This window comes from Pristis pectinata, chromosome X (assembly GCF_009764475.1).
Source record: "Pristis pectinata isolate sPriPec2 chromosome X, sPriPec2.1.pri, whole genome shotgun sequence".
Taxonomy (NCBI): domain Eukaryota; kingdom Metazoa; phylum Chordata; class Chondrichthyes; order Rhinopristiformes; family Pristidae; genus Pristis; species Pristis pectinata.
The window spans coordinates 2,803,474-2,829,119 of NC_067450.1; the positions used below are offsets into that span (position 1 = coordinate 2,803,474).

The 25,646-nt window shown below is 42.9% G+C and overlaps 1 protein-coding gene across 2 annotated transcripts in view; it reads left to right on the top strand.

Annotated features, from left to right (window-relative positions):
• Positions 1–13,067: 13,067 nt before the first annotated feature.
• The window catches only part of LOC127566965 (cysteine/serine-rich nuclear protein 2-like), a 46,169-nt gene continuing 33,590 nt past the window's right edge, over positions 13,068–25,646 (top strand). For both annotated transcript variants that reach the window (XM_052009528.1, XM_052009529.1), the window contains exon 1: positions 13,068–13,277. The gene's annotated coding sequence lies outside the window, so the exon portion shown is untranslated. The remainder of the gene's footprint in view (positions 13,278–25,646) is intronic.

A 25,646-nucleotide genomic window follows, 5' to 3' on the forward strand; every position in this document is an offset into this window, starting at 1 on the left:
TTCACTGAGGCTTCGGGGAGTCAGCGGGCTGGATCGGGCCGAGTGTCGAGGCCGCATCGGGAACAAACTCGCCACTCCATCCGTCCCACCACAGTCCTCGCTTAAAAAGGACAGCAGCCGGTTCTCAACAGGAGCCACAAGGCGACATCATTATAACAGGTATAACATGTTATAAGAGGTGTTTGTGTAATTTAACTCATCCCCAAAGCGAATATACCGACTGTTTTTTCCCCCAATGACTGCTATTAATAAAAAAAACAATCAATATTACTTTTAGGTAATTTTGTCTGGCTTGTTCACAATAGCCGCACATTTTTAAAGTTTTCTGTAGGGTTTTAATAATAATGTAGTCAGGTACAGTAGTATTGTGGTAATGTTTCCCCCGCGCAGATACTGCTTGGCCTACAGAACACACCCAGAATTATTTGTTTTTATGTCAGACTTTCTGCATCATTTCATTTTTGGTTATCGGTTTAAAAGTGATCTACAGGTATGCACCAAGGAGCCAGTAGAACATGAACACAAATCCTCTCGAGACAAGTAAGGAGTTCAAATTCAGCTTTTGAAAATATCTGGAAATAATAAATCCACAAAACCAGTGTTTTGTTTTGGTTTAGAAAAAATATTGTTTGAGGGAAGGAACCTGACAGTCCCAGACCTCCCAAGCCTTTCAGTTGTATCAAATTGGCGTGTATAACAGTTCAAGAAGGCTCACTACAACTTCAGGCACCCAGGTAGAGCACTAAATGCTACCTTAATTATGATCTCCACATGCTGAGTATTAATTGTTTTTGAAGTCCTTTCTTTAATATGAGCTCAGCTAATTTTGTGGCTCTATCCATTAATATATATTAATTTGACACATTAGCCTGCATGGAGTTGAACCCCATTTATGACCACATTACTCTTTTTAAGGGCTTGTTAAGGTACCTATTAAAGATGCAGATTTTCTCATGCTTGCCTTTCAGCATGCATCACGTTAAGTAAAAGGTCTTCTACTTGAAACGTTAATCTGTTTCTCCCTCCACAAGTGTTTCCAAACCTGCTGTGTACTTCTAGCATTTCCTGCTTTTATATCAAGTCAATGGTGCAGGCTACATACGACTTAACGTAACACCCAAGGCCATACTATTTTGGAATTGTTGTAGGAGATAGGTTGATTGCCAGGGAAATCTCCAGAAAAATAAATCAAACTAAGATCATCAGAATATGCATTCATAACAAAGTTTGACATTAAGTCCAATAATATTCTTTGTTTTGTTAATTTTAAATCGGAACTATTAATCTGACAATGTTACATCATACATAACAATGTACCATAACACTTGGCTTGTCTAGGGATAAATAAGGGAACATCCAATTTCACTTCTGTATTTAAACAGTCACATTGGGCACCTGGTAACAGTTCTCTTGCAAAAACAGTCAACCAAAACCTTTCACAAGAACTCTCCTCGCCCTCTTCAAAACAATTAGTCAACCGAAAACTTTCATGTGAGCTCTCTTCGAAACAATGAGTAAAACAGAGGACAAAGGTGAAGGAAGTGATGTCTAACAGTTGTTCATAACAAAATTATAATATTCCTATTATTTTATCATCAGTGTTGACTGTCCAGTGCCCACTCTATGCTCATCATCGCACCTTACTACTCCTGTAACATCTCAGGAAGGAACATTAAGGCATTTTCCTCATGCTTGACGGCAATCAGTCAGCTTCTGAAACATCATGTCATTCAGCATAATCCTACCTACAGTTGGTCCTGCTTTATCTGTGTTTAGTCTCTTTATCATTTTCAGCAAAATTAACAAAGGCTTGAAAATGAACTGAGAGATTATTGGTTTTGCTATATTCACAATGCCTGTCATAGTCTCCAAAGATTCCAATTTCCCATTTTTCTTCAGTCACTTGCTCTCTTTTGGTACGAGTCAAATATTTAGCCTCCTTGGAGCAGCCCTAATGAAAATGCTCTTCACCTGAATTAAGGTTCTCTGAATCTGAATCAGAATCAGGTTTATTATCACCGACATATGTCGAGAAATTTGTTATTTTGTGGCAGCAGTACAGTGCAAGACATAAAAATATAAATATATGCCAGGCTGCATAAGAATGCTACCTGGTCCATTATCTTATGATGAGCTGAAGCTTGTTCATGTTTGCGTACAGCTCCTTGGCAATTTCCAACATTGTAGCCGTGACCAAAAGGCACTGGAGTCACTTTGTGGGAGTTCGTAACCTTGGATGATTGTTGGGTTTTGTTGTCTGGAGGTTGAATTGGTTTGCTGAGATTGTCAACGACAATCTTTTAGCATGCTCAGGGTAATTTCAAACAGGAATTCTAAGAGACATTAGGTTAAAATTTAAAAAAAGCTCAAAGCTGACAATTTGCTGTCCTGGATCCTCTTCAACACCCTCTCCATTTTACAAGACTATTGAAATCATTGATCATTTTGTTACATCCAACACTAAATCAATGTTTCCCCAGATCTCAAAACTAGATTTGGACACTGGGATACAAGACAAAACCAAACACCTCTCTAAATTTACCTGTTGATTTAGATTTTAAATGCTCACGTTGAAGGCCAAATAGGGCTTTGGATAATGTATATAGATGATCTATGCAAGTTTGGGAAGAAGCCAGGCTTGTTTGCACTTTCAAGTTAACTTCCTCAATCCATTCTATTGACATCTTCTCAGCTTCTTCATCCTCCTCCATCTCCTCTTCATCGATTAAAATTTGATCTGCTCATCACATGAATAACATTAATTTAATTTTTTTCAAATAAATCATTTGGATTTTGCATATAGCTACATGTTTAGGACAAAATATTCACTTTTGAGCCCATCAAGATGAAGGTTCCAGTGCAAGTGAAGCACTTAATGTTTTGAAAACTGAGTAACATCATTGGCAAGCACTCATAGATCAGAGGGTCATAGCATAGAGGGTGAGGAAGAGTCCCTTTACCACCATTAAATATTCCCAGGGCAGGGACAGCATAGGTTAGACACAGAGTAAAAGCTCCCTCTACCCTGTCCTGTCACAGACTCCTGGCGCATGGGTGAGACACAGAATAAAGCTCCCTCTACACTGTCATATCATATATTCTGAAGGCAGGGATAGCACAGGTTAGATACAGAGCAAAGCTCCCTTTATGCTGCCTGTCATACACACCCAGGGCAGAACACTGAACTGAATACTGAAGGAAGGACTTGCATTTCTGTAAAGTCTTTCACAAAGTCAGGAATCTTTGAGTTAAAGAAAGTCAAAATGAAATATGAAAACAAAACAGGTCGGTTACAGACCAAAACTTCCATGACAGGTAGAGCTTAGTTAGATAGAGAGTAAAGCTCCCTCTACACTATCCCATCACACACATGTGCAGGGCAGTGTCTACATGGATTAAAAAGATATAAGATGCAGAATAAAACTCCTTCAAGTACTATCCTGTCATACACCCTCAGGGTAGGGTCAGGGACAGCATTGCTTCACAATCAATGTGGAGTAGCTGCAGTGTAGTTGACTGAAGACCGGATCTGGGAGAAGATGGAGGAAGAGAGAGGTTGTTTTTCATCTACTTTTGTTGGTAGTAAAGGGACTTCAATCTTGTGGTGGTGTGGGAAGCGTCTTTTTATATAAGGTTGGTGACTGTATGCAGGAAGACTGTTCGAGGAGGTAGAAGCGGCTGTCAGATCACAGGAGTGGGGCTGCAGGATTCCATGAGGAGACTTCCACTGTTTCCCCCCCCCCCCCCTCCCCATTTTAACTGTGGTAAACTCCCTCTCCATCCCAATCGCTTGGCCCAGGTTGGCTGGAGCTGCCTGGCTGAAGAAAGTTTACCTTGAATCATTGAACCCTGGAAAGATCTAGGCAGTTTTCTGCTGATCTGGGTGAAGATGGCTTCCCCAGCTATAGATTCACCACTCAAGAGCTTTAAGTATTGTTGTAAGAGCAGAAGCCATCTACCTTGGGCATTCCTCTCCCCACCTACCTCTATTTATCTCACTGTCCCTAACCTTCTCTTTCCCCATCTGCAACATCTGGGGGAAGTGAGGTCAGAGATCACTCCAATTCTGCTTGATCTTCAGGAGAGCAGCTTCTGGTATGCCTTCTCCTTCTACTGCCAGCTCTTTATTACAGAGCAGGAACAGAGAGGGAATTCAGTGTCCAGTTTCTGAGAACTACAGCCACCACGTCTTTTGGACCTTGGATGGGGCACAGTGTCACGCCTACAAAGAGGTAGGGCACATTCAGAAGAGCTGTTCTAGCCTCCATGTTTTCATTTCCACGTCGACAGCCCTCCCCTCTGCCCTGTGTCAGAAGCACTGATCACAATCTCGGCTCGAAACTGCCCAGGAGCTGCTTAACCCAGCAGGAACTATTGCAAATATTGATAGTGTAAATAGTTAAGCCTCTTTTATACCTGCAGACAGTAGCAGGGAAGGAGAGAAATCTCACTTGCTCACTCCCTCTCTCTGTCAGGACATGGTCTGGCTGGATTTCCAGCCCAGGGGAGTCCCAGGAGGACTGCTCTGCCATCGGTTCTGGGAGTGGGATCATGATGGAGGTGTTAAATACAAACAGAAAATGCTGGAAATACTCAGAAGTCAGGCTGCATCTGTGGGAAGAGAAACAGAGCTAAGATTTCAGGTCAAAGATCCATCTTCGACCTGAAAGATTAACTCTCTTTCTCTTTCCACAGATTCTGCCTTACCTGCTGAGTATTTCCAGCATTTTCTGTTTAGTTTTTTTTAACAAATTTCCAGCATCTGCAGTTTTTTTTTGATTTCCATGATGGAGGTAGGGGCCAGTTGGCACAGATGAGATGCTCACCACGTGGTGTGGGATGGGTGTGTCAGCCACCGGTTGTGACCACCTGGAAAAAGATGGGTACAATGTGTTGCACTGAGATAATTTGGAATCCATCACCAGTGAGGTGGTGGACACCCTCATGCCCCCTAACTAGTCACCCCTCAGCCCCACTGGGGGTTTCCTTGAAAAACCAGGGTTAGACACAATAAAGTCCAGCTGGCTATTGACTGGTGGTTTAAACTGATGCTGCTCCTGAAGTCTGTCAGTGCCATTTTCAAAAAGATGGGGAAGGCTTGGACGTGAACCCTACTGAATGGGGGGAAAGCCTGGATGATGCCCCTCTTGTGGCACAGAGCTGTTGTCATTCTGGTGCCTAAGAGGGGCATCCTCTGCCTTTTAAGAAACTGGTGCCCGGTCTCCCTTCCTCAGCACAAATTACAAGAACTATGCCAGGGCCATATCTGCCCAGCTATGGTCCATGCTGAACCACATGATCTATCCCAATTAGTCCTATCTGATCCTGGGCTGGTTCATTTAGGACAACGTCCATTTTGTCCAGGACCTGGTCTACCTTTCCCTGAGGGCTGCTCTGTCAGTCACCTTTGTTTCCCTTGACAAGGTAGATCACGAAAACCTTTTTGGGATTCTGTATGTGTTCAGATTTGGGCTGCATTTTGTGACCCAGGTTTGACTTCTGTATGCTACCGCAGAGTGTCCAGTTATAATTAACGGGTCCTTGACAGCACATTCACTTTGGGAGGGATGCCTCAGATCTGGCTAATTCGTCTGCGTGGAATCATTTCTGTGCCGTCTTTGGAAGAGGTTGTTGAATTTGGCTTTAAGCAGGCTCGGCTTGAAGGTCATCCTCTAAGCTTACGCCAGTGACAAGCTCCTTATGGTCACAAAACCTGTTGACTTGCAGGAGATGGGTGAGTACTAACGGGTCTTTTCAGCCATGTCCTCCACATATCAATTGGGAGAAATATTCCTGATTCCTCGTATTCACTGGAGGGTGGACTCCCTGCCAGAGGAGATGAAACCATTTGCATGCGGCACCATCTGGGCCCTGCCAAGGAAACGCGGCTGACAAACTGGCAGGAGCTGGAGGCAAAAGTCACCACTTGGCTAGGGCACTGGACAGGACTGCTCCAAGTGCTCTCCTACAGGGTCTTGAGTGCTGGTCATAAACCAACTGGTGACCTCTGTGCTGTGGTACTGGTTTGTCACTTTGGTCTTGTCCCCTGCTTTTGCTGCCAAAATTCAGAAGAAGCTATTGATTTCTTCTGGGGAAAGAGGAAACACTGGATCTCTGTCATGATCCTGAGTCTCCTGATGGAGGAGGGAATGTCCATACCCAGGTTGTGATTCACTGCCATCAGATGCTGTAAGGACACCTGTAAACAGAGCATCGTCCTAGATGGTGTGCATTGATGACAGCATCCAGGGGCACTGAATTCAGGACAATATGCACCTCCCATTGGCAAGCATTAACCATGCTTCTAAGAAGTTGCTTGTCTTTTACCAGGACCCTGTCAGGGTCTGGGATGTAGTTTTATCCATTCAGAATGCTCCCTCATAGGCGAAGGAGTGCACTCTGGCTTTCTGGATGGTTGGAATATAGGGATGGACTGGACAGTGGAGGAGTGACTGTACGTTTAGTCAAAGCATCAAGGACCCAGTCACTGTGGATGTCAAGTGATCTAAAGGGTGTGGGGTGATCCTGACCAAGCTGACTCCTGCTCCGTCTTAATTGCCCATCAGACCCAGATCCTCGGGAGGCAGTCTCACACAGTTTGAGCTATCTCTCAGAAATGAACTCCTTGCCATTCCACACCACACAAAAAGGGTTTCCTGAATGGGCTTTGTTGTAACTGTCCACTTCCTCACCCTCGTCTGCTATCCAAACACGTTTCTCTATGTGTGATTCCTCCTCCTCTACATTGGGGACCTGGGGTAGAGAGTGTTGCATAAAGTAGTGCCATGCAACTGGTTTTTATTCTTGTTCATAGATACCAAGGCCACTTATAATTTCTGTCGCCTGCTGGAGTCAGTGTTCCATATACAGTATACATGGAATGTCTGAGATTGCAATTCCTGTTTGAGTATCGGGAGGGGTTGCTCCTTGAGTTCTGGTTGCACTTCGGCCTCAAGCACCTGAACTGTGGTCTGAGGTGGTGGGGGGGGGGGGGGGGGGGGGAGGGAATGCTGCAAGTTAGTCAGGGAACCTCTTCAGTCTGCTTCTGGTCCTGGCCAAGATGGCCATTCACAGATCCAGGCAGCAGGCTGCTGGAGGTTCCATCTGTGCTGAAATCCTGCCCCTCAAGGTTATGCCAGAGGTGCAGGAGTGCAGCTTGGACACAGAGGATGTTTTTTGTTATTACTTTCAATAAAGTTCTTTTTAGAACAAAAAAAAACAAAACACACAAAATATGGAGTCCTGGATGTAAAGGCCAAATAAACAGATTAAAAGGGGGGAAAAAAAACAAGTTAAATAAGGAATCAAACTCCCTCTGTCGTAAAAAAAGAAAAGAAAAACTGGGTTAGATAGAGTTAAGCTCTCCACAATGTCCCAACAAATGCTCCAAAGGCAGGTAGAGCAGAGAGGAAAATTGGACAAAGTGTAAAACCAGCATTGTACACAATCCAGTCAGTTGCCTAATGAGTGGATTAGGTTAAAGTTGTTTCCTCAGTGTGTAAAGCCACTGGAGACTGACGAGTTTATATTAATCACATACTGCTGTCTGACAGCCACTGTAGAATAAACTTTAGGATGTCCTCTTTGGTGCTGGTGCCCGTTGCAAACTCAGTGATTGTGTCCATCAACCACTCCCTTTCCTTTTTCTCGGAGGTAAAAGTGACATTTCGCATTTGGTGGTGGTCACATCTTGCGCTGTTCAGTGCAAAATTAACTTTGTCCAGAATGTCCTTTAAGCGGTCCGCAACTTCCTGTCAGTAAACATTAAAAGGAGAGATCAAAAGGAGGTAAATATTCAAGCAAATAGCTTCATGAATCTTGGACTTTTTATTTGGAAACCTCTGTTGGGTGTAAAGGCTTCCCTCCTCTTACCTGTGTCTCTGCTGTTTGAAGTGGAAAATAAATTAATTGTATTTCATTGAAGAATGACTTGCATTTCTATAGATTCTTTCCTGCTACAGGACTTTTCAATGAGTACTGTGCATACCTACTATTGGGGGAAAAATGCTGCAACCAATTTGCACACAGTGAAGTTCTGCAGAGCAATGAAATAAATAACCACATTGTTTGTTGTTTGAGGGATCAATAGTGCCAAGGACATTGTGTGGGGGTAATCTCATTCAATCACCGTCATCCCAACTCAATCCCACTACCAGGACCTCCTGTTCAAAGTCATAGCTCATTGCAGATGTACTCAGTGACAATAGAAACTAATCTTTTTATTTCATCACATATTCATCAATTTGCAGGCTAGGCTATTTTGGGCTCCAATGTTCTCATACATCCTCCCCACTCAGTGACTTACCACAGGACTTTACAAATCATTTGTCCCTGCCGAAATAAAACAAAATTCTTTGAGTACTTTTGCACTCGCATTTCCTCAGACAAGTAATATGGTAGGCCTTATTTAGTAGTCACATTTGCAAATTAGACACACAGATACAAGAAGACATCAATCAAGGTTCAGAAGATGACTCACCACCATCTTTCCTGTGTCATAAGGAGTGGGCAATAAACAGCAGCCTTGACAGCAAAGCCTCACATTGTTTCAATCCAGTCCAACACAATGATGCCCAATCTCCATGTGTACTGACAGTGAGAGGAATCTGAATCTGAATTTAAGCTTTTGTCCTGGATACAGTATCAATAGTCTTGGTGGTACCTCTTAGTGTTTCGAGATGCCTGTTGTAGGTAATTCATTGTCTCTGAAGCAAACAGGAGGGTGGGGATCACTGCTGCCCGGTAGACCGTGGGCTTTATGCCAAGTTTGAGGTCTTAATCTTTGACCACTCTTCCTCAGATGATCAAAGGCTACACTGGTGGACTGAGGACAATGGTGAATTTCCCCATCGACATCTGCCTTTGCCAAGAGGTGATTTTTGAGATACAGAAAGTAGTCCACGTTTTCCAGAGTCTTGTGGACCTGAATTTTATGGTTGGGTGGGCGGGGGGGGGGGGGGGGCGCAGGAACTTGAAACAGCAACGTTTGGTAAAGGACCCTTGTCGTACTGATGTTACGTGTAATGCCCATTCACTCACTCTGGAGTAGAGGAAAAGTAGGTTGAATAGTTTCCTTTTTGTTCTGTTGACTAGCTTTACTACGGTGAGAGGCTTGCTGGACGTGAGGCACAATATTGAGATAATGAAGATTGAGACGAGGGTTGGTGCAATGACACCATCTTTTTTGACTCCAATCTGCACTGAGCTTGGATTTGTGGTGGACCTGTTGGTCAGAATCATGGTTTGCGTGCCACCATGATTCATAGAATGGAGACTAACTTTCTCTTAATCCATTAACAGAATAAGCAAACCAAAGTCACTGTCTTCTCTCAGGCTGGCATCACAATCCTAATTACATGCAAGTGGGCAGCCCACATCATTTGCGTGCCCAACACCAGACTCCAGGGACAGACACTCTATTCCAAGCTTGTTTACAGTAAGATATTCCTCAGTTTTCAGAGGAAAAGATTCAAGGATGTCCTCAAAGCCCCTTTGAAAGAGTGCAACCTCCCCACCAACCAGATAAAGTGTCTTGACCCAAAATATCGACTGTCCATTTCCCTCCATGGATGCTGCCTGACCCGCTGAGTTCTTCCAGCATCTTATGTTTCCCCACTGACTTGTGGGTACCACTGACCATGACCACTCAAAATGGAGAAGGAGCATCCGGAATGGTATTGAGAGGAGAGCACATGGAGGACAAATGAAAATGACAGAGGAAGCTCAGAACCTCCCAAACTACCCATCCACTTGCTCTGTCTGTGGCATTGTCTGCAAGTTTCACAGTGGCCTTCTCAGCCACCTCTGAACCCATGGAAATGAAGTGGAAGAGAGTCATCCTTGGTCCCAAGGGACTGCTCGAGGAGATGGAGAATCAACATATCTCAGTCTCATAAGTTACCAGTTCTCCGGAACTTTGTTGTTTCTGGAAAAGCAAAGCTCCAGCCTGAGCAATTTAAAAGGTAAATACCAGTGTAAAAGTTCAAATCTCCCTTCTGATTTTCATTAAAACATCATTGCATTGTGTGCACAAATCAAAATAAATCAAAATGAAATTGAAAAAAACTGATAAATCTGTAAAACTGCCACTAATCCTAAAACCAAGTGCTAGGGTTTATTTTTATCAGTATAGCATTGAAAACTAAGTAAGTTATGCTAAACCTGTATTGAATCATAGACCACAGTATTGCTTACATTTCTGGTCACCATATTTATAAAAAGGATAAAGGGCACTGGAAAGGACTCGGAGAAGATTTACAAGGATCATCCCAAAAATGTGAGCATGCATCCAAGGATGAACAGATTGGATCTATTTTCTCTTGAGAAAAGAAAGCTGAGAGGTGATCTAATACAAGTCTTTAAAACGATGAAGGGTTTTGGTGGAGTGGATGTAGAAAGAATATTTCCACTTATGGGTAAGAGTATAACTAGAGGTAATCATTATAAGATAGTCACCAGGACATCCAAACGGGAATTTGGAAAATAAACTCTCGCTTATTCTTGGGAGAGAGAATAGATCACAGGGAAATAAGTGGAGAAATGGGACTGATGGGAATGTGCTCAGAGCCAGCATAGATTTCACGGGCCAAGTAGCCTCCTTCCATGTTGTAAGGAAATGACTGGATATAAGGTGGAACTTGCAAACCACAGGAAGTGGTTGTAAACATAGAGATGTGCTTATGGGGAGGCTGGAAAAACATATGAGAGAGAATCAGATTTATTATCACTGACGTATGATGTGAAATTTGTTGTTCTGCAGTAGCAGTACAGTGCAAAGACATAAATTCTATAAATTACAAAAATAAATAAATCGTGCAAAAAGAAATGAATAATGAAGTAGTGTTCATGGATCGTTCAGAAATCTGATGGCGGAGGAAGAAGCTATTCCTGAATGGTTGAGTGTGGGTCTTCAGGCTCCTGTACCTTCTCCCTGATGGCAGTAATGAGAAGAGGGTGTGTCTCAGATGGTGAAGGTCCTTAATGATAATGTTAATGAACAGAGGCTTGTGCTGATAAATGAGGAAAGACGGGAAGAGGCTGGGGCATAAACACTGGCATGGGGTAGTTGGGCTGAATGGCCTGTTTCTGTGCTATATTATGCAAGTTCAGAGTGGGAAAAGTTCTGTCCATCCATCATGCTGCCAAACAACGTTCATGCTGGACTAACTTAAACTCGTCATTGCAGTTAATTCCCCTACTCTGAAGTACAATAATTCCTTCCCTCAAACTTTGCAGTAAAGTGAATCGATGTTAATATCTCCATAGTGCTTAATACAGCATTGCAGTAAGGGGGATTTAGTTTTAAAATGTTCTTTTCATAATTTCCTCAGTGAGTTTGAACTGAAGCCTTTGTCAGGAAGGTATGCTTTTATTTTATCTTTTAGGTTGAAATGGGGTGAGTAATGGAGACGCCAGAGGGAATAAAAATAGATGCTAGAAATACTTAGCAGGTCGGGCAGCCTCTGTGAAGAGAGAAACAGTGTATAGTTCTGATAAAAGATCATTGACCTGAAATGTTAACTCTGTTCCTTCACATCTGCTGTCGTATTTCCAGCATTTTCTGTTTGAAGTTCAGATTTCCAGTATTGCTGTATCTTGCTTTCGGACCAACACAGGGACATTGATGGAGGCGAGGGTGAAGGCAGGAATAATTCAGAGAAACGCCAAATGAGGGGGATTGATAAAGGTTAGCCTTTCTGATCCCTGCCCATGTATTATGAGACAGGCAGCTAACTAGGAGGGCTCGAGAGCGATTGCCCAGGCGGGATGTCTTCAGTGAATTAACTCACTGGGGTCCAAGAGCCGCTGGGCAGTTGGAGACTGCATAAAACGGTGGATCGACCCACATTCTCGCACTTTGTGGTTTTGACACGGTAACGAGTGCTACTTCGCTGTTGGCTCTTTGCTGGATTATTAACCCGTGAGGTATAAATTTTGTCTAGATGCTCCGCGGGGTGGGGGTGGGGGGTACTAGGGTACTATTATCGTCATATGTTTATTCCCTGTTAAGGAATTCTGCTTTAGGATACAATGTTACACTGGCACAAATGTGCTGAAAAACACCGCGGGGTGATATTCCGCTCCTCTCTTCAGTGCTGGGGGTTTCATCAAAAATAAATGTCATTACGAAAGTACAGAACGCCTAGCCAGATGTCATCTTTTTAACTTTGGGGTGACTGTTGTGAAAAAACACGGTTGCTTTTATTCTGCCTTCAAAACTGATCACATTTCCCATCGATAATTCTTTTACCTGTTTTGCTCTAGCCAGTTGCGCAGCCTCGATTTTTTCGATAACTCTTTTGACTGTTGTGGAAAGCTCGCAAACATTTTCCCTGGACGTCAGAAGAGTATCGCTTGTCTCCTCACTACTGTCCATGGACTTAATTTTGAGGCAGCTAACAGATGACAAGAAATCGTCCTACAGTTGCAGAAAATGCAGGTACACTCATTGACTTTCGCTTCACAGTGAACGTGAGGGTGTGCAAATTCCCACGCCAATCTTTTCATACCTTCAGCCACGTGTCATGAATGAATGATTGTTTACCTGTGCTGACGGCAGGGTTGGCCAGAAATTGACGTGATGTTCGTCAGTGTGGTTTCACTGCTGACGCGAGCTGAAGCTGACATGGCCAGTTCTGATGAAAAGTCATTGACTCAAACGTTAACTCTGTTCCTCTCTCCACTTGTGTTACCTGACCTGCTGAGCATCTGCAGAGTTTTCGGTTTTTACTTCGGATTTTCAACATTTGCAGCTTTCGGTTTCTATTCGAATGTTTTTTTCTCCGCTCCTGAAAAAGTGCCCAACAAAAAACTAGGACCTAGACAAGAGAGCGGACCACAACTCCCAGACTACATTGGGCACTTTCACGCAGGCCCTCTGGTTATCCGGGTGACGTCACGTCAATAAATAGCGGCGCTGAGGAACGCTGTGCCCATTGTTAGACAGGGTGCTACATAGTAGCGGTTCTGAGGAGGGGTTGCGGCAAGTCAGTTTCACCAGCAGATTTCACCAAGCCCCTGATACCACCCCCCCCCCCCCACCCTTACCTCCAAGCCATCGCCTGCCTACCTCTCTCTGATCAGAACAAACGCAAACACCTCCACCGGCAAAAAAAAAGAACAGTTTCATTAACACGGATCTGTTTGGAAAAGGGGTTGAATATATATTCTCTAAAGACCGCTCTGGAAAAAAAAGGACTCGCCCAGTCAAGCGCCATTTAAATCCCTGTACAGCACTTAAATAGGAGAGAAACTGACGATTATAATCTACACTTAAGGTAGGGAAATTCATTTTTGTTTGTGCATGGTTATTAACCCGTCATAACAAGGATGGCAGAACGCTATTTTTGCTGTTTAATGGTCGGGCTGGCTATAAACAAGCCTTGACACCGCTTATGATGCGGTTTCCGGGATAGTCGCCGGTAAATTTTCGTCAGAGCCAGTGATCAGTTGATGAATCATGTTGTGTTTAATGCCACCACCTTATTTACCTTCTTGGAGCGGCATCGTCCCTTCACCCACTAGTTGTGCAAGTCTTTAAACCTAATTCGTTCATAGTTGCAGTTGACTTTTTTTAAACTGTAACGTACTGCGTGCATTCTTCTGTTAATACCTAGTAAACTATACCGTGAAACATACAACATACGGTTACTATCTGCTGTTCTTTTCTAACCTCTACATATCTCCGTATGTTAAATATTTCTCGGTATATTAGGAATCCCTTCTTATTCTGCCCTGATTGAAATTGATACTCATCCCATTCTTTAATATAAACTCACCGATAGTTAATTTGGTGGAATGTAAACATCAAGGAACCGTGGTACTGTAAATGGATTATTGGTCTCTACATGAATTAGATGGTCCTGCTTGTTTTATGGATAAAAATGTATTTAAAGAGTTGGAGGAATGTAATGGGGCGTATACCATACATTGCTTTAAAATTGTCATTTAGGGTTTTGTTTTATAACTTCTGTTCTAATGCCACTCAGACCTATTTGGCAATACTTAGTTTTTATCTATTATCCTACTAAGGCTATTGTTAAAACGTCCACAAGTTTTCATTGTCTAAGTGTAATATTTGAGATTTTGTGCAAGAACTCTAAGCTTGTTTATGATGGTTTCATGCCCAAGGGCAGCATGCAGTTGTAACACTGTTATCAGTGATAAAATGGATACAATATTAAACAGAGATCCATCTCCAACACTGTTGTTTCTTAATCTCTAAAGTGAAGGACCATTTAGCAAGGGCTCCGTACCCCATTTTGAGAGATTAGGCATTTGTGCCTCTTAATTACAAAGCATAGAACTGGAGCTACTTGGGTTGGAGGGTGGGTGGTGGTTGTTGCTTTCAATTTTCCATTAAAGTGGTAAATTTTTCAGCCAAGTAGTTGCTATTCTGTGCGATCAGGATCACGGCACACTCTGTTATATGGAAGTTGGAATCTCTTGATCCTTGTGATGTAATTCCTTGCAATTTCCTCAGAACATTGAAAATCAGTAGCCTTGCAGGTCAAGGTCATGAATAACCTTTTTTAGTGAGATTGTCAGGAGACAATTTGAAAACTGAGAGACAGTTTCTCTACAGGCTTGTAGATTGCAGTGCCCTCGCTGCAAATACTTTGTCAATGCAGAGGCGTACCATCACCTTTTGGGTAACTAGAGAGGAGGCAATAAATCTCCGCCTGCCAGCGTTGTCCTTATTCCCTGAGTAAAGCTAGTTTGCACCTTGCTTGCTTGATGCACACTGGCTTTGGCAGAGTCAGGAATGCTACTGTACTTTTCTCGATGTTTGTCCATTTCTCAAAACAGTGCCACAAATCATTTGCTTCAGTTGTTTGTAATAATTGGCAAACACGTTGCACAAGTGGAATTGTATCGAGTGGATTTGTTACTGATTAAAGTCTCTATTAGTGATTGTTATCAGAAGGATAATGAGCTATAGTTGGTTGAGTGGTTGCAAATCAATAGTAATTGTGCCTTTAATTTAGGAAAACAGCCCAATGTGCTTCACTTGAGTGTAATCAAAAAAAACTTAAGATCCTGAACCATGTGTTAGGAAAGATGACCAATAGCTTTGTCAAAGAGCTTGGAAGAGAGGAGAGTGGTAGTGCAAGGCAAGGAATTTCAGAGTTTGGGGCACATATGCCATTAGACATGGCCCCAAAAATGGGCTAAATGAAGCTGGGGGGGGGGGGGTGGTGGCAATGCACGAAATGGTTGGGTTTAAAATTGTCTATTGCTGAAATTACCAGTTTTCTTTGGGGGCCCATTATCAAGGGTTCTTATGTGGATGGGAAGCCTGCAAAGAAACAACAACTTGGATTTAGATGGTGCCTTTTGTATATAGTAAAATGTCCTGAGGTGCTTCATGCATATTATCAAGTAAAAAAAATTGTCACTGGCCACAAAAAATTAAGACCTCGTCAAAAAAAAGGAGTTTTCAAGAAGTGTATTGACAAAAGGCACCTCATCCATGAAGATGATGAAGGGAAAACAGTCCCCTTTGAATTGCATATCCTTGGTAGTGCTGGCAGCTGGCAAAAAACTGTTCACGGTTGCACCCTCCAACTGCTTATGAATGCAATGGACAGAGAAAAATCTTTTGCCACTTGAACAATGGATGTGATGGTGTTGAGGTGAGGCAACAGCAGTATGTTGCTACTCTGGTAGGGTAGCATGCAGCTAGTGGATACCAACAGTTTTGGCCTGACATTTTTCCCTGGACCACACTGAAATGGAGAGAGTGCAGAGACACAGCCTCTTCCCAGAAGGATGGATCAGGCACCCTTTGATACAATTGGTGTTCCTCCTAAAGGTGAACACAAGCAATGTAGGGAAAAGGAAGCTTTGCTGTAACAAACCAAAATAATAAGATAGAACCTTGCTAACACTGGGAACCAAGGCAGATGGTACTGTATTCACCAGATTGCATGCAAAGCAAAAATCTGTGTCTGGTTGTTGAACAGTTTTTGTAGCTTGCTAACTTAAAGGGTCAATGTATTCTCAACAACTTTGTCTACATTTTTGCCTATTTTGACTATTGAATGTCATTGAGAGGCAGGAGAAAAATAATTTCACTTACTGCAGCCACTTGGTTTTGCATACAGAACGTCTGGTTTGTCTTATCATCTAGAGTGTACTGTATTCAAACCAAAAATAAAGTGCGTGTTTTGTTTTCCCTTTTCACACAGATGAGGAAAACCTCTTGTCTGTTCTCTCCTCTCAGTGACTCGGTTTATTGTGCATGCAAGACTTTAACTGACTGTTCAGCCTGCTGACTGTCATCAGTGGTTGCATCCATTTTGCTGAAGTCCACGGATTGTGGTGCAAGATGTGCAAGCTTCAATAAGCATGAGTGAGTGTGCCAGGGATTACCCTCTCTCTTGCCTCCCTGCACACTGTGTCAACCCAACCCCTGCCAAATTCACACACAAGCTTTGGACCATTTATTCCAATAATTTACAACGAAAAATCACCCTTATCCAATGCAACAGGTCAATATTTCTCATAAGTGCTGTGGCAAATAAGTCCATGAAGTGTTCTTTTTAAAAAAAATTATCTGAGACCCTTGACCTACTAAGTTAAGAAGATTTACTGAATGAAGACAATGTGTGCCAATATAACAGCCTGCTTGTACTGATTTTCTTTGAGCAAAGCACCAGATTAAAACTCAGAACTTTCTTGTGTTGGGTGTTGTCTTCTTGTCCCTTGAAGCTCTGTTTTTTCATTTCTCAACCCCACTTGTTACTTTAAAAGACTGATTAATTTAACAAATTCAGCCAACACAACAGATGATGACAACCCACTACATTACCAACCAGCACCTGGTTGGGGATGTTGTTTGATAATTGGAGTTTATAATTAGGCAAGAGTTCAGAGCACTCAAACTCAAAAGTTGGAGAAGCAAATTTAAGGTAATTGGTGAAAGCAACAAAGACAGTCTGAGGAAACGCTTCTCCAAATTGCCTGGAATGTGATGTTTGATGGGGTGGTGGAGGCAGATTTGAATGGGGCTTCCTGGAGGGAATTGAAATGGTGCTTGAGGGAGTAAGAATTGCAGGACTATGGGGAGAGGTTGGGCAAAGGACTGGCTGTGTTGTTCTTGCCCAGGGTCAGGACTGACCCAAATGCCCCTGTGCTGTCACTATTTATTCAACAGTGCATCTCTCTCTTTTTCTCTTTAACAATAAAAACTGATGACAATATCCAAGAGTTGATTGTTACCATTTCTCATGAAAGTTGTAACCTTTGGATATTCACCCGCCTAAAGAAAATCTGCCCTCAGTGTCTTTGATTTAAAACTTGAGTCATCCATTTCCTGATGCTACTTGATCCCTTTCACTCATTGGCTGTGTTGTTGGTCTTGTGTATAGAAAAAAAAATTGCATAGCTGCTCCAATGGATCTGAGCTCCTTCCCTTTTCTCACCCAGTCAATTTGGTTGTCTGAAAACAGCAAGAACAGAGTGAAATATTCTAGGGGTGGGTGCAGGGGGAAATGTTCTCTCCAAGCCAGTCCAGGAAGGTCACATTGACCCCTTGTGGTTCTTGAAATGCTACATCAATAAGGGTAAATTGGCACAATGTAATTTATCTTAAGAGATGGGTTGCACTAAATTGGATCAAGAGTGTGAAGCTCAGATTTTGCCACCTTGCATTATCAACCATCTTGGGCTCTTCTTGCAATCCTAATCAGTTAATCTAGCCTGAAATTCCAGGGAAAGTAGTTTGTAGTCAGTTGCTTAAGTGACCTCGTTCTCTCAATCTCAACCGAGCAAAGCATTCAAATGGAGCCTTGAGAATGTGACTTCAGCTTCTGGCTTTAAAACCAAAGGGCTCAGAATAAACACCATGAAGTTGATACGTGTCAGCCTTTTTGTTTCTTCTCCGCTTGCTCTATGGCTGCAAACCCTTGGAGATGAGAGTTCCCTGTTCCCACAGTATGTTGGCTCTGCAACAAGCACCTGCCATTTGAACTTGCTTCCCCATAGTTGAGGAAGCAAAAGTGTTGAGAGAAATTTATCAGCCTGGATGGACATTTGGTGATGGCAGTTCCTTTCCATGGTCTCTGGTTTCTTGGACCGCAGACCCAGTACAGGCCACTTCTGCCTCCTCCCAAAGGTCCATGCACCAGATTGCCATGATAGATCCACTGTTTCAGCTTGTTCTCCAGCATCCGCAACCCAAGGACTCATTTTTCCCATCTTTACTGTCTCTCCTCTTGCCCAGACTCTTCCCACCTACCTCCGAGGCATGCACTGCTCTATGCCGCTCTAATCTTTTTTTACATCGATGTCCAACCTCTCTGCATATCCCCTAGGACTGTCGCTGCTTCTTCCTGAACCAGTTCTGGTCCCCATCTACCACCATCCTACTTCACTACTTCTCATATTGAGCATCTTCTCTTTCTGCACTCACTTCTTCCATTTAAAGGTGTTGCTATGGAAACCCTACAGATTCTGGCTCTCTTTTCCTGCTCAGTTCCTTTCCCTCACTACCTTTCCCAATACATTGATGAGCATGTTGCTGCCATTTCCTGATCTTACCCAAAGTGGCAAATTTTGACTACTTTCCTTCCAACTTCCACCACTCCCTCACCTTCACATGCTCCTTCCTTAATTCCTCTGTCTCATTTCCGGGGACAGGCTACTGAGCAATATTGATTGTAAACCTACTGACTCCCACAGCGACCTTGGCTATGCTTCCTCCATTCCATTCTTCTAGTTTATCAATCGCTGTCACATCTGTTCTGACAATGTTACTGTCTGTAGCGATGCTTCAAATAGATCTTCCCTTTTCCCTCATCGGTGATTTGCCCTCCATCATAGTTGACAGAACTTCAACAGTCTCTTGCTTTCCTCACTTCTGTTCTCAGCCTTTCCCTGCCCTTCTAGAAAAAGAGTGAGGTTCCCCTTTAACTCAGCTTTGATATCACTAGCCTCTGTGTTTAATGGGTCATTCTATGTGATTTCTGCCACCTCCAACACAATGCCACCATCAAACATGTCATGCTCTTCCCTTTCTCTGTCTGTGATATCCTGGTTCTGAATCTCCACTAATGTCAACTCATCGTGGCACTTTCTTGAACAACTGCTAGAGGTGCTCCTGCCCTTTTACCTTCTCCCTCTTCCAGTCCAGGTTTCCACTTTCCTGGTGAAGCAGAGCTTGCAATTTAGTGCTGTGTTCACTACTAATGATGTGGTCATCTTTACATTGTGCAAACCAAATGCAGATTGGGTGACCTCTTTGCAAAGTTCTTCAAATTGGTTTGTGAGGGTGACTCCAAGCTTTCAGTTGCCTGTTGGTTTAATTTTTTGTCCCATTTTCACTTCGACCTCTCAGTCCTTGACCTCCTCTGCTGTTCCAATGAAGTCAAGGTGAGCTTGAGGAACAGCATCGCATCTGACTGCAGCCTTCTGGACTTGACACAGAGTTCAGCAATCTTAGGTACTGATTTTACCATTCTCACTTGCACCTCCTCACAATTCATTTTTTGTTTTTTATTCCCACCTCCCTTTCCCTTGTGCTGTCATCCCATTTGCCATTTAATCATTTGTGGTATTTTCCATTTTCATTTCACATTTTCAGTATTTTCTATTTACAATGTGATTTACGTCCACCTGAGAAATCAGGGCCTTGGTTTAACGTCTTCTCTGAAAAGCAGCGCCTTACACAGTGCAGTACTTGGGTACTGGAATCTCTGGAGTGGGACCTGAAGCCTCTGATTCTGAGACAAGAGCATGACCCCCTGGCCTGCAGCTAACATGAGGACAGAACAAAGAGCTGGTGTTGAAGGGGTTGAATGCAGTGTCTGTATAGTATGAAAGTGCTTGTTGCTGACAGAAATTCTTTTTTTTTTCACGATGATTATGTCACCAGCAAGGCCAGCATTTATTGCCCACCCTTATTTGCCCTTGGGAAAGTGGTGGTGGTGAGCCGTCTCCTTGAACAGTTGCAGCCCTTCTGGCGAAGGTATTCCCAAAGTGCTGTTGGGGAGGGTTCCAGGATTTGGATCCAGTGACGATGAAGGAATGATACATTTCCAAGTCAGGATGGTGTGTGATTTGGAGGGGAGCCTGCAGATGGCGGAGTCCCTGTGTGCCTGCTGCCTTTGTCCCTCATGGATTTGAGAGGTGCTGTCAAAGTAGCCTTGGTGAATACTAACAGTGCATTTTGTAGATAGTGCCCACTGCAGCCACAGTGCACTGTTGGTGGAAGGAGTGCCAATTAAGCAGGTTGCTTTGTTCAGGCTGGTGTCAAGCTTAACTGTTGGAGCTGCACTCATCCAAGCAAGTATTCTATCACACCTGACTTGTACCTTGTGGGAAAGTCTTTGGGCGTCAGGAGGTGAGTCACTCACCACAAGATACCCATCCCCTGATCTGTTCTTGTATGGTATTTATGAGGCTGGTCCAGTTGAATGGTGAACAATTTGCAAGAGGCTTATTTTGCAGCAAGTGCTTCCTGCATTCACTTTGGGTGTTACTTGGATTTGGTGCAGTTGTGCCATTAGTGGTCACCAGTAAATATAGTCTGGTTTTTAGTCCTGTGTATTGCTCCAGTTGAAACTGTTAAATACCATCATTTTTCGATAAGGTTTCTAAAAGATATTGCATTCAATCCCTGGATGAAAGTGTGATGATTTAAAAAAAAAACAGTGGTGAACAACAGAGCACTGAATTCAGGTGAAGGCACAAATCTACCTCAGCTTCCCTTCCAAGAAGTTGTTCACTGCTTCCCTTTAAGGTGTTTTCAGATTGGGAATCCAGAACAAGGTAGCCGTACTGTTAAATTTGGAGCTAGGCTATTCAGGAATGGAGACAGGATGCACTTGTCCACTGAAAGGGTAATGATGATATCTGGAACTGGTTTCTCTTCCCTGTCCACCAGCAGAAGTTGTTCAAGCTGGAGGTTGATTGAAAGTTTCCAGAAACATTGATATGACTTTGTGCTGGATAAGACCACTGAAGGTGATGTAACCAAGATCGGTAGATGGAACTAAGTGTCAAATTGACCACGTTCTAATGGAATGGTAGAGTAACCTGAAGGGGCTGAATGGCCTCCTCCTGTCCTGAGAGGATGCAGACATGCAGTTCTCCTGAGTCTGGAGTCAGAAAAATGTCTAGAGCCATGTAGAGAACTATCAAACAAGGAGACCATTCTGCCATCTTAGCTGTGCTAGTGAAAGTTCTGGGATGATGCCAGCTGTTTCAGTACATTTGACTAGTCTTGAATAGCCATATATAAGCCACAACCTTATTCTTTTGCATAAATTTCAGATTGCTACTCTGTCAGGATTATTGTTCTGCATAAGGTTTGCTGAAGTGTGGGGGTGTCTGATTGTCAACAGAATAAGTGGCTCTTCATACAAGGATGCATAATATGTAAGTGGATCTAGAATGTTCTGTTGCTGGAGAGCTTTGTTACAAATGAACTATCTTCGTTCGTTCTTAGCTCCTTCCCTTGAGCTTGACGCACATATTTGCATGCTGGTGGCTCATGACGTCAAAGGTAGGGTTGGTGAGTTATTGGTTCCTGATCTGTTGTGCTCAAGAGACCTTGATTTTTTTTAAATTTAAAAACCTCTTACATATGCTTCTGAAGTGGGAACTCCTGAGGACCACCTCAGTGACTTTGGGTTTCAGATTAGCTAGTTGTTTGAGTTAAAACCAGCGGTGGCTGATGCCTGCAACTTAATGATGGTTCTCCCCAGTGCCTGATGTCACTGGCACTGGCTATAGATGTAGGCAGGAACAGATGACTCTCCAGTTAAATGATGTCATTGTTACACTTAGTGAATAGTTGCTAAAAGTATAAAATGATTCAGAGAATGAAACCTGTACACAATTCCCTTTTCTATTTTTCCCCAATGATAGCTATCTCATTTAAGCCTCTATTACTGCCTCACTATGTTAAGCTCTTGTTGCCAATCAATGCTAAGCTCTTTTTACAAGTGTTTTTTTTAAATCTAGGTGTGAAAATTGCCTAGTAACCAACTCAATGATATCTGAATTTCTATCATCTTGTCATGTTGTTGGGGCTCCAGCACTGGGCAATTAATGTGATTTGCACTTTTATTGCATTGTGACAACCATCTCATAAGATATCTTTATTAGTCACATGTACATCGAAACACACAGTGAAATGCATCTTTTGCGTAGAGTGTTTTGGGGGCATCTCATCTGGTCTTGATGTTCACACTCAGTGATGCTTATAATTTAGCGATGATTTTTACAGTGCTGTAATTGCATTACAGCTGCCTTCTCCCTGCTAATGATGGGCTGATTCTTGATGCAACGCTGGTAAGACTCTCTTAAATGAAGTAAAATTTAAGGAGATAATTGCCTTGTACAGCAGAGTTAAGGGAAACCAAAGTAATCCGTTACACACTGTGGATTGATTGATGCTATGTCAAAACTAAGATACAGATGTGCAGCCCCTCCCTCAATCTGTTGCATGTGCCATAATTGACCATTTAATTCAGCATCTTGATGACCAGTAGAAAGTTTATTCATTGCTGAGCAATTAGTCAAATTATGTACCTAATTTATTATTATATCTGTCACCACCAAATTGTAATTGTATGCATTTTACATTTTATTTATGATCCCCATAAATTTCCTGTAATGAGTTGGACTATTTATAGGAAGTGCCCTTACTCCATTACAGGGCATTGTACATAACAGAATTCTATGGCAGGTTCTGTAACTGATGATGCAAACTGCCTCCAAGGAGATGGTGGCAATAAAGGCAGCCAATTATCAAAGGTGGTTCTCTTAGCGTTCTTGATAGTGGTGTTAAGAGTTGGAATATTCTCAAATCTGTTCTGGAATGCCTTGCATATATTTAAATAGCAGTGAGTATCTGAACCACAGTCAGTGGGTTCAACAGTATGGGATTTAGCAGGTCTTGTGGCATAACCAAGAGCAAATCAGTCTATTTTACCGAGTCTCTATGAAATGTAGCAAACTGAATTCAAGGTCCAAAATGCAGCAGAGTCTTGTGATAAAAGCAGGATTATTTTCTAGTAAGCAGCAGGAAGAATAGAGTTGATACATGGGCAATAAAATGTGAGAAATGTTACCCCAGTGCTCTGTGGCTCCAAGGGAAACTGACTTCATGACACACAAATCAGTATCCACACTGGCATAAGTCAAGCTAAATGTGGAATGATTTAGTTTGTTTTGTATTAATAGCAACATGTAAATTCTCTTTTATAAGCTGGTAAACTAACCAGGTAAGCAGTGCTTTCTTTTAAACTGGTTATTTTCAGAGGGGTGGGGGAATGGAAGAATGGGGGTCTTTTTTTTTGAAGGGCTGACCCCAGGTATCATGTTGGGTTGTAGGTGATTGCAGATGGTTACAGTTGGAATTTAACATGTGAACTGTTAAGTTTAGCCTGTGCTTGTGGATCAAAGTGAGCACTGTGAACGAAATTAGATTAAAGCCTGAAAGGCAATATTTTGCAGAGCAGTGAAGTGGGACAGAATAGACTGCTCTTCCAGACATTGGCATAGTGGGCTGAATGTTTCACTTTTACAGTATAGTGGGAATTTCTTCCTTCCTACCAAACCACTCCTGGCCCTGCTCCAGAGATTTCTTAGGATCTTGACATCCTTGACCTTGAACTAACATGCTGCCTTGCCTCCTGGTGGTTGATATTTGGTTTCCTCAAATGACTGCCTCATCAGCTTCTGTTGCAAGTCTGAGTCATGAATCTTAGTGTGGTCCTGCCTTAAATGCAGCGTAATTGTGTCTCTGTTGTGGACTAGACTCCAGTCAACAATCTGCCCAGAGATCTATGGTTTTAAATGAGCCACCACAACTGAAAAGGGATACTTTCTATTTATGGCGGAGAGGGAGGTTTACAGTGACAGCAACAGGCTTACAGGGAGTACGGTGAAGGGAGCAGCACTTGACTGAGGGAGAGCTTAGGCTTGATATTTAAATTTATGTTGCTGGACCTGCTTTCAGACATGCTCGTTGTCTGGATGGCAGTCCTCTTTTTCTGTGTGTGTATTTCCAAGGGAGGGAACCAGATGTGTCAATGAGAGTTGCCATCGAGCTGAATTTGTTGGGCTGCTGCCAGTGCCGATTGTCTGTCTACGGGACCTGGAGGGATCGGGGTGGCACTCTGCTTGGCTGGAATCAGTGTCTCATTCTCCGAAGGTTTGTTGGAATGGAGAGGGATCAGTGATGTGGACTTCAGGTGTAAAAGCAAATTGCACTACTGAGCCCATACATTATTTAAAGCCTTGCTTCACCTGCCAAGCTTGGTACCTGTAGCTGAAAGTGGATGGCTACTAGTCTCCTATGTCTGGTTCCTAATCATTTTGAACACTTGGTAAAATACACAGTACCCCATAAACACCTGATGCTGATGTGGGCAGCTCATTTTCGGGACTTGGGGCTTTCCTGAGAACTGAGTGCTGCCCCCTCCAGCTTAGACGGCTGGATACAGAGTATATTTTCATTTATTTTTACTTCCTTGTGAACTTTCTATCTAAATGTGCTCAGCATTATTGAAGCTTCAGAGACTCTCTCTCTGTAATCTTTGGCTTCTCTTACCAAGGGGCCTGTGCACTTCGCTGTCCACAATATTGCCAATGTTTGCTGAGACATTTAGCTGCAGACTCTCCGAGAGTAATTTTCTGCTGACTCTTTACCACTTCTTTTACTTCCTCCTCCTTCACTTCCAGCTAGTAAAAGACAAAGATCAATGGAGGTTCTCTTGCACTGTCCACTTCCAGGGATTCCATTTGTTCCTTAGCATTGGAAGTGAGCTGACTGCTGCTATTCACCAATCCCTCACTGCCTCGTATGTTGAGCCAATTGCCTTCATCCTCATACTTACAACGTTATCTGCTGAAGCCTCCATCCCTGCTTTTGGAATCTCCAGGTTTAACTGTTTGAAATCTTCCACCCAATGTGAATTTGAACTCGTCCAAAAGCTCTGTTGCCCATGTCTTAAGATGCACAGAGTCTGCCACCTATCAGCTTTGTGGGCTGGCTCGGTGCAGGCTTCTATTTGGTCTTGTTCCACTGACATAAGGACTATTTAAAACTTCTGTCCTTGTGTTCTACTCTGTCTGTGGCCTTGCTCCTTTGTATTTCTGGGCCTCCTCCAGCTTTCAAAGTGTCTGCATTTGTGCTCCTCCCATTCTGTCTCCCTCCACATTAGAACCTTAATCTCGAAGCTTAGGATCATCTTTTTATTGGCCTTCGTGTCAATAATTTTTTTTCGTTTGATAACTGTCCTTGCAGTGCTTTTGCGCTCTAAGGTTGGAATATATATACAAATCATTATTGCATGACTGATAGGTAAATAGAGGCTGTTCCCAGCAACAGATGGTTGAAGGACCAAAGGACAGATGATACAAGAAGGATGAGATGAAAATCTGTTCAGACAGACAGTGTTGATGATCTGGAACTTGTTGCCTGTAAGGGTGATGGGAACTGAATAAGCACTTGGGGAATAGTTTGCAGGGATATGGGAGAAGAGTGGGGAATGGGACTGATGTGATTGCTCTGGTATGAGCTGGCATGGACTTGATGGGCTAAATGACTTCCATTTGGTTTAGCAAGTGCACCCTAATTATTCTACGTTGCTTATTTCTTTCAAAACTAATGAATTTTCCCATTGACTTTG